General features: G+C 41.8%; 1 protein-coding gene across 1 annotated transcript in view; it reads right to left on the bottom strand.

Moving 5' to 3' along the window:
* LOC109926446 (keratin, type II cytoskeletal 8-like) overlaps positions 1-9874 on the bottom strand; it is a 171291-nt gene that overhangs the window by 44984 nt on the left and 116433 nt on the right. The window lies entirely within an intron of this gene.

The raw sequence follows: 9874 nt of genomic DNA, 5'->3' as shown, positions 1-9874 counted from the left end.
ACAAACACAGATAATGCTGGAGAAATCCAGCAGGTCTGGCAGCATCTATATAAAGAGAAACAGAGCTCATGTTTTGAGTGTGGTATAGAGAAAAAGAGTATTGATTAATTGGAAAGTCAACTCTAGCTGAGAGATCAGCACGGGGAAATCAATTAGGAACGTAAGCAAACTTCTGTGTGATCTAAAAAGAAGATACAAGCTCGAACATATGCCTTTATTATAAAAGATATGACAAAGAACACATGGAAAGTTTTAATAGAATTAGACAAAGTCAGCATGAATTTATAAAAGGAAAATCATGCTTAACTAATCTACTGCAATTTTATTTTGACGATGTAACAATTAGAATAGATTAAGGAGAGACCAGTGCTTTTGGTGTATTTGGATTTCAAGAAGGCATTTGATAACGACCCACATAAAGGATTATTGGATAGAATTAAAGCACATGGGACTTGGGGTAATATACTGACTTGAGAAATGGTTGAAAAATCAGAAATAGAATTTGGAAATAAGCGGATATTTTGTACTGTTGGCATTGTTGACTAGTAGTTCAGTGTTGGCATCACTGTTATTTATTACTTATAAATAACTAGCGTAAAGGAACCAAATGCAATATTTCCAAGTTATGAGGAGGTTGCAAGGAGAATTCAGGGCAATCTAGACAAGTGAGTCTGTGGCAAGCCCATGTTAGGTGCATTATATTGTTATAAATGTGAAGTTATATGTATTATTGTGAAAAGCCGAAAAGCAGAGTATAATGTAAATAGTGATTTATTACATAAAGTGGATGTACAAACGGGTATAGATTTCCATGTACAACAGTCAATGAAAGTAAACAGGCAGGTGCAGGAAGCAACTATGAAGTAAGTTGCATGTTGGCCTTTATTGCAAGACGATTTGAGTTCCGATGTTGGGATGTCTTACTGCAGTATTGCATGCCTTGGTGATATCACGCATGGAGTGTTGTGTGTAATTTTGGCCTTCCTACCAAAGCGAGGATAAACTTGCCATTGAAGAAATGTAGCGAAGGTTCACTAGGCTGATACTGGGAATGGCAGGACTGTCATATGAGGAGTGATTATTTTGATTGACCTATATTCACTAGAATTTAGAAGGATGAGATGGGATCTAATTGAAATGAATAAATGTTTTGCAGGGCTAGATAGACTAGATGCAGAAAGGATGCTTTACCTGGTTGGGGATTTTAGGCTCAGGGTCACAGTCTCAGGATATGGAGTATGTCTTTTATGACTGAGATAAGGAAACTTTTCTTCACTCAGAGTGTGATCAAACTGCAGAATTCCCTACCACAGAAGGCTGAGAAAGCCAGGTTACTGAATATATTCAAGAAGGAGATTGATTTTTGTTTGAAATAGTAAAAGTATTAAGGATTCTGGAGAGAATACAGAAATATAGCACTAGTGGATAGATAGTGGATCAGCTATGATCATATTGAATTACAGAGCAGACTCAAAGAGCCGAATGGCCTAATTGTGTTCCCAGTTTTGGCATTACTGTTGAAGGTGTTAGATGCAGTGCCAATCAAGGGGCTGAGTTCGCCCTGGTTGGTGTTGAGCTTTTTGAGTGTGGTTGGAGCTGAGCCCATCCAGACGAGAGGTGAGTCTTCCCTTGTATTCCTGACATGTGATTTTGTTTATTTCTTTCAAAGTACAATCAATAGTGTAGCATATTATCAGATCTTGTTTTAACTTTAAATGTTGACCTTTTTGGTAGCAAGGCTTCACATTCTCTCCTTTTAAATTGCAGTTGTTGGGATTTCGTTCCAGCATGAGACAGCTCCCTCCAGTTGACTTTTGATAATTGATTGGCTGAAAGTGATGCACATGGTTGTTGGGAATTATGACCAGTTTGCTCTCATGATAACTGAAGAAAGCCAGAGGCTTGGAGCAGCCAGGTCACCAATGAACTGAGAGATTAAAGGACAGATAAACCATCCTCTGTGTGATGTTGTAATGGTTGTAACTCATTGCTTTTAATTGTGTTTATGCTCCTGGCATAAAGTGATGCCTTGAGTATGCTGCTGAGTCGAGACTGAAGTTCCAGAATGTAGGATCAATCCATTGCTGATAGGTCTGTATAAATAAACAGTCACATAAAAGTGCCTAAAAGGTGGAAAAAAATACTTTGGCTTTTAAGAAATATGTTCTTTGCATCAGAATTGAGATTTTGGTCTTACTAATGCTTCTGCGTAGTTTTTAATATGTTTTCCCACACTTTCAAAGGAACTTTATCCTATTTACAAATTTGTAAATATTTCACACACACCAAATCCCTTGCTAACTGTGATGAAAGCTGCCTTGGAACATTGGCCTATTTTTCTTTCATCATTTGTTCTGCCCTGGAGAGTATTCTGTGAAGTGTGAAATCAATGTTGACAGCTTTATCTCTAAATTCTTCTACAACAATTAGACTCAATATGTATATGCTATGACTGAATGAAATAAAACATTTTATTTCCTCCTTCTACTTGTAACCTCTGCACCCTTCAAAGGCAATGAGTGCCTCATCAGTCCCTAATGCTTTGCACAAGTCTCTATTGTTCAAGACATCATTAATCAACAAGCAATTTGACTGTAGAAACCCTCACAGTCTTATAGGATCCCATCTAAGTTGAATTCCACACAAGCTTTTTTCCAGTTGAATTCATTAGCACATAGCCATTAGCAGGAAGCTGGCCAATTGTGCCAAACTAATTTTAAGAGCATTGATAGAAATTCTAATGCCATGGAATTGCATTGCTGCTTCAGTTGTCATGAACTTACTCAGCATAAAGCAGAGATTGAACAGATTTCCTCACAAAATTTTCTACCAGGTCTACAGAATATTAAATGGTCATAATCGTCTTGCTTTTCCCAGAATATATTGCCTGTCTTACAGCCAGTAGTGATTAAAATGTTGCAGCATCTCATGTTGGATTACTTTATGGTGCTGAAACAAATAGCAGAAAATATTGTAAGTCAGTTATTAATCATTTCCAGTTTTTAAATAGAAGGAAAACACTTCTGGCATAAACAATTTAACAGACTCTTTTAAAATATGTAAAATTAAGGAATAGCATAATAGTACAATGATAAGTGAAGGAGATGAGGAGATGCTGAATAATGATTATTAGCTTCGCACTGGTAAGCAAAAAGCAGAAACACAATGTAGAGTCATAGTCATAGAATCATACAACACAGAAACAATCTCTTCGGTCCAACCAGTCCTTGATGAACATAATCCCAAACTATGCTCGTCCAGGCTGCATGCTCCTAGCCCATATCCCTCCAAATCTTTCATATTCATCTACTCATCCAAAAGTCTTTTAAACATTGTATCACTTCCTCAAAGTTCATTCCACACACAAACTACCCTCTGTGTAAAAAAATTGCCCCCATAGCTTTTTGAAATCTCTCTCCTCTTACCTTAAAAATGTGACCCCTAGTCTTGAAATCTCCCATCCTAGGGAAAAGACAACTACCATCAATTCTATCTATACCCCTCATTATTTTATAAACTTGTATTAGGTCACCTCTCAGCCTCCTAAGATCCAGTAAAAACAGTCGCAGCCTATCCAGCCTTTCTTTGTAACTCAAACCTTCCATAACCAGCAACATGCTGGTAAATCTCTTCTGAACCCTCTCCAGCTTAATAATATCCTTTCTGTAACTGGGTGACCAGAACTGGACACAATACTCCAGAAGAGGCCTCACCAGTGTCCTGTCAAATTTCAACATAACTTCCCAATTCCTGTACTCAAAGGACATCTTATGACTCTTATCTTGCTTTTTTTTAGCACTCATTCATTTACTGCATTGGAGGCTGACAGTGTCTGTCCATTTTGCATTCTGAGTGTACACCCGCTGCCTTCAGCACTGACTTACAGGAAGCCTCTGTGTGAGCTTACATTGCTTTCTTAGCACACAGGAACCTCACTGCTTAGTTACAAGGCTGCCAGCCTCTGTAGCAACATTCCCTCGAATCCATTTTTTCTTATGCATGGACCTCCTAGGTCTGTGCGCTGCAGCGGTTTCCAGATCCAGAAGCCATTGCGTTCGCATGTCGATCGCGTGTGCGGGATCTCCTCATGGCTGAACAGCTTTGAGGGAAGGTTGCTCAGTGGCTTGCATTGCTTTATATTGCAGAAGGAGAGGCAGACAGTTCGTGATAGTGAGGAGCACTATCACTCAGATAGAGGGTGGAGATGTCACTGTATGGCACCATGCAGCATCTGCCAGCAGCTTAAGCGGCAAATACATTGCATGTGCTTCAAGCAAATGGGAAAGTGAAAGGGAAGCAGTCCTCAGCAGAGTGAAAAGGGACTACAGTCAGTCAGGGAGTATCACAACTGTCAGACTGATCCTATTCTGGCCCAGGGACTTGGCCATGGTCAGTCAGGTATTCGGTCATTCCTGAGTCTGGGGATCCATGTCCTTGGACACCCTGGCCTGGGCCATGGTCAGTCCTGTAGGTTGACTGCAAGCAGTCAGGGGATTACAGGTAGGTCAGCCATTGAGATATCATTTGAGGGGGGCAGCCTTGCTCAGTCAGGGTTGTCCTGTCAAATCAGTCTGATGGATGGGCTACAGTCAGAACTGCAGTGGGTGGCAGGTTAGTAATGGTCAAAGAGCTTATTGAGGGACAGTCCACAGAGCCCTGGGGAAAGTGGGCACCTCTGGTTTGGGATGGGCTTCATCATGGTGGGTCACCGTGACGACCACAATGAAGCCCACAATGGCGACAGTGATAGAGGGCAATTGTAGAGAGTGGAGTGGGACCCCATTGTGACTGAGTGGCATGGGTGCTAGGCAAATATGATATGCCGTTGTTGTTAAACTTTACTAGGACTGGGAAATCCATCTTCCAGTCTTAATACGAAATCAAGGCCCAAACTACTCACAATTAAGAGCCATGATCAACAACAACTTGATTGGAACCCAACCAGAAATTGACTCCAAACAGCAGAAGAAGGTGACTCAAATCTTGGTCAAAGTGCTAGATTATAAGAAGCATCTTAAAGGAAGACAGAAGGTTAGAGAGGAAATCCTAGAGCTTCGCCAACTGAAAGAATGGCCGTCAATGGTAGAGCGAAGGAAAGGGGAATGAACAAGAGGCTGGAGCTGGAGAAATACAGAGTTCTCAGGGAGCTGTAGGGCTTAGGAAGGTTACAGAGAAAGGGAAGGGTAGACGCCATCGAAGTACTTGAAGATCAGGATGAGAATCAAGGTGTTGGTATGTTGCATCATCTGAGCACCAAGTCAGCTTGACAAAATTCATCTCAGATAGAATGGAGGATCTCTCGAGCAGCATTCACAACAAACGTGATCGATACTCATCAGCTAACTCTCAATAAATGTTAACAATGTGAAAACATGCAAAATAAATGAAGCACGTGTGCCTGAAAGCTATTAATAAGTGCACATCATGACTAGACTGAAGGAAATGTGTTTCATTTTTATTGGGCGACTCCATGGGCAGAGCAGCTAATCCTGTTAAACACAAGACCTATGCTAAACCAACTAACGTGACTTGATTTGTTTCTTTTATGACAAATGACCTTCGTTGCCAACAATAAGACCTGTACCATTTCTGCAATATTGTGAGAAACCTAATATCTCTTCCACCTTTGGGAAGCGCCTCCATCACAATCTACTTTCTCACTTATTGTGCCTTGAAGGCTCAGGGTATATTTCAAACAACAAGTTTTATCAGTGACGTCTGTGCCTCAAAATTAAACCCTTATGTCAGCATTAAACACACCACCCGAGACCAAAATGTCCAGATTCAAGTCACACCTGCTCCCAAGGAATGTCATAACAGGCTCAAACAGTTTGATTAAAATTAATTGTAGCACATGCCCAGGTTAGCTAGAGCATAGACAGTTGTCTCTCAACAATGTCCCCTTGCATCCCAGTGTGTACTTTATTGCTTTCCATGTAAGGGACATTGATCATTTTGCAATTGACTGGCATCACTCTCCTGTCCGAGTGAAAATGCTTGAGCTTCAATCTAGAGCTTGAAGACATCAGGGTTAAATCTGGCCACATGGTACCTGCTTATTGGGCACCACTTTGCCACCTGAGCTGGGAAAATGGCTTCCAGAATGCTCATACAACCACCATGGGATAGGCTTTAGCATTTGCACCTATCACTCATGTTACAGACCTATGTACAGTCCCTCTGTCATTTCTGAAAGCCCGATTCAATAGTCTGCCTTGCACTGACCTTGCTCCTGACAACAAACTGCCACAAACTGTTTAAAGACTTCATGCAGGAGTTACATGTATTATATTATTATTTTTTTGGCTGCTATATGACTTACGTATCTTTTGATTTAGTTCTACATCCACTGCAATTTTAATGAATCTACAGAGAGCAGTCTTGCCCTCTTGTTAAATCTCAACTTCCTGCACGGATGGCTGACCTTGTAGGGCTACCTCTGGGACAGAAACATGGCTGGGAGTGTGAAAGATGCAGCAAAGCAAGAGGAACTGCCAGGAGAGCAGGATGGCACAAGGTCTTACCCACAGAGGAGCTACAAGGGGGCGCCTCTCCTACCTCAATTCACAGAGGAGCAGTGGCTTCAGGAGGCTGTGAAGAAGATATGCTGCTGCTGCCACAGCCACAAGCATGGAGTTCACTGCCTCTGGCTGTCATGATCACCATTGCTCTGAATGACTATGCAACAGGCTCCATTCAGGCTGCATCTGCTGGTCAATGTGGCATTGCAATGCGCAGTGCACAGGGACATGGCCAAGGTCCTAAACAACATAAAAAGAAATGCTTCAGAATTTCTAGAGCCAGGGAGTTTAACCTCGTCTCCACACAATCGAGGCTGACACATCTGTGCAGTTCTGAGGGAGTGTCACATGCTGTTCAAGATGAGACATCAATCCAAGGCCCAATCTGCCTGTTCTGGTGGCTCAGAGGGATGCTGGATGTTAAAGATCCCGTGGCACAACTTTGAGAAGCTTTGCTGGGGCCCTATAACTTCCTCCTTCAATCAACCTCCCTGGACTGACTCTTCTTTCATTGCTGTTTGTCAGACCTTGACATGTTCAAAATGACTGGCCCACATATTGACAGAACACACTTCAAGGTGTGTCAAGCATCTTGGGATCACTCAGGTGGGGTACATTAAGGAGCTATACAAAGGCAAGCATGTGGCCATTCTTGATTGGACTCAGATTGCTCAAACCTAGTTCACGTATGGGGAGGTGGCAGGGGCGGAGGCGATTCTTCTCCCGCCATCATCTGAGCTGGCTTTGAACTCTGCCACGTCTCTTCCTCCCCACCCATGCAGGCTTCACAGGAAAGTATGTCTCAGCCAACTAAACAGACAGTCCTATGTAAGCTTTGCTGAAGGAAAGACTGATAGCAATGCAAACTGAAAAGGGAAGGGTAGGGTGGGGCACAACGGCCATGCAATAGGAGAGTGATAAGCTCCTGTGTTATTACCTTGTTTAATTGCACAAGTTACTACCTTGCATGCAAAAGACTCACAATCAGTAAATCAATTTAAACTCCCCCACTGCATTACTCACTCTGCACTTTGGCTCTCAAGTTGGGGTATGAATAATAGATAAACAGGGCTATTTGGAGCATTGCAATGGGTGGGGGAAAGAAAGGGAAGGGTCCAATATCAGAATGCATTTCCTTTGATTATAGGAGGCAATTAGAATTGACATGAAAAATTTTTGTGACTAGGACCATATGCAGGACAATGGATTAAATTGAAAGCTGGCTTTGTAGGAAATATCACACCTGTTACAGAAGAAGAATCAGGTGTGTACTATGAACAAAGGTGTGGCTCTTTATGGGTTGAGAATTATCACAATTCTATTTGCTAAAATAGATACAAGGCACTTAATAAGCCATCACCAAATGACAAGTTTGCCGGCTCCAGCTAACAAAAACTTAAACTATCTGTGCAGCACTGGCTTACAAAGTTGCTCATGCTAATTTTACTGCCTGTGCCGAGTATGTGGTGGCATGCAATGGCGCTCACAGTTGATTTGGAAGAAAGCTTCCCACAATTATGGGGCAGCACAGTGATTCTGTGGTTAGTATTGCTGCCTCACAGCACCAGGGACCAGGGTTCAATTCTAGCCTTGGCCAACTGTGTGGAGTTTGCACATTCTCCCTGTGCCTGCATGGGTTTCCTCTCACAATCCAAAAATATGCAGGTTAGGTGAATTGGCCATGCTAAATTGCCCATAGTGTTCAGGGATGTGTCGATTAGGGAGATGGGTCTGGGTGGGATGCTCTGAAGGTCAGTGTGGACTTGTTGGGCCAAAGGGCCTGTTTCCACACTGTTGGGGTTCTATTCTATTCTAATGATCTTGCAGCCTCTGTGGCATTTCAGTTTGAATCTGGTGACAAGTCAAGGGGGTCTCCAAGCATCCAGCAGCAATGGTGTCAAGAATCAAAGCCAGTCACATCAAAGTATTCGCACAGATAGCAATTGCATGCTACTAGAGCTAGGAGGTTAAAAACCACTGAGATCCTTCACTTTTGCATTTTTAAAAATTTTACAGATAGTGAGATAAATGTTTGGGATATAATATGCAATTGTGTTAAAAGCTTAAATGTCAGAAAGAAACTTAAAAAAAAATGGTTGACATAACACAGAAATTTGATATTCAACAAGTATAAAAATATTCTTTCTGGGCCAGTTAAGTTGGTTAGCAGTAATTAAGATTTAACATGTTGTTTAAAAACTGAATTAGAGTCAACAAGATGCAACATTTTCAAGGGCTTTTACAGCAGGACAAAGAGTATAAGAGATCATGTCAGTTTAGTGACTTCCAATTGCCTAGGGAGGGATCTCATAGAATCATAGAATCCTACAGTGTGGAAGTAGGCCATCAAGTCCACACTGAACCTCTAGTGAGCATCCCACCCAGACCCATGCCCTACCCTATCCCTGCATTTCCCATCCTAGACACTATGGGTAATTTAAGTATAGCCAATCCACCTATCCTGCACATCTTTGGACTGTGGGAGGAAACTGGAGCACCCGAAGGAAACCCACACAGACACAGGGAGAATGTGCAAACTCAACACAGGCAGTACCTCAGGCTGGAATCGAACCCAGGTCCCTGGTGCTGCGAGGCAGCAGTGCTAACCACTGAGAAACCATGCTACCCCCTCAACAGTGCATCTTTGGGAGAAGTGTTTAACTGTGCATGTGTAGACTCCAGAATTTACAGTCAGTTAGAGAGAAACAATGACAGCAAATGCTAAAATCTTGGTCAATGGAAAATGTGTCCAGTGAAAGTACAATAGAATCGACTCTCGGCTGTCAAAGCTCCTGGAAACTGGGGTTTGTAGCTTTCTCCAGCTGCACATTGTTAATATCTCATGAAGTGCAGAGGCTTAAAGGATAACTCTGGTTATATCACAAAAAAATCATATTGCAGCCTCTTGTTTTACAACAGTCATAGAATGAAGGATTCAGCTTTCAAAGTCATTAAAATTGCTAATTATTGGGAGGATTGCTGGTTTGAAATAAAAACTCCTCTCATGCAGCACTCGCTCCTGTTGTACAGTTCACACCTCATTTCATTCACTTTACAGTCTTTAGAAGTTGCAAACAGTAACAGGGTAGGAAAGCAAAAGAATAAAAGGGACTTGGAAATACATTCAAAACTGATCCCCTATAACAGCCTTCAAAAAGTTTTGGGTGTGCCCCACTTTCTTCTTCTGGTTCCTGTAATACAGTTTGATGAAAATCATTAATATCTTTTCAAATTTTCAAACAGCTAATCAGGTAAAGAAAGTCTTACTCATGAGCAGATTAGAATCATAGAATCCCTACAGTATGGAAGCAGGGCATTCAGCCCCTTGAGTCCACACTGACCCTCTGAAGAAC

The sequence above is a fragment of the Rhincodon typus genome, chromosome 41 (genome assembly GCF_021869965.1).
Source record: "Rhincodon typus isolate 14 chromosome 41, sRhiTyp1.1, whole genome shotgun sequence".
Classification (NCBI taxonomy): Eukaryota; Metazoa; Chordata; class Chondrichthyes; order Orectolobiformes; family Rhincodontidae; genus Rhincodon; species Rhincodon typus.
The sequence above is the reverse complement of the archived record's forward strand: the minus strand, read 5'-3'. Positions and strand labels throughout refer to the sequence as shown.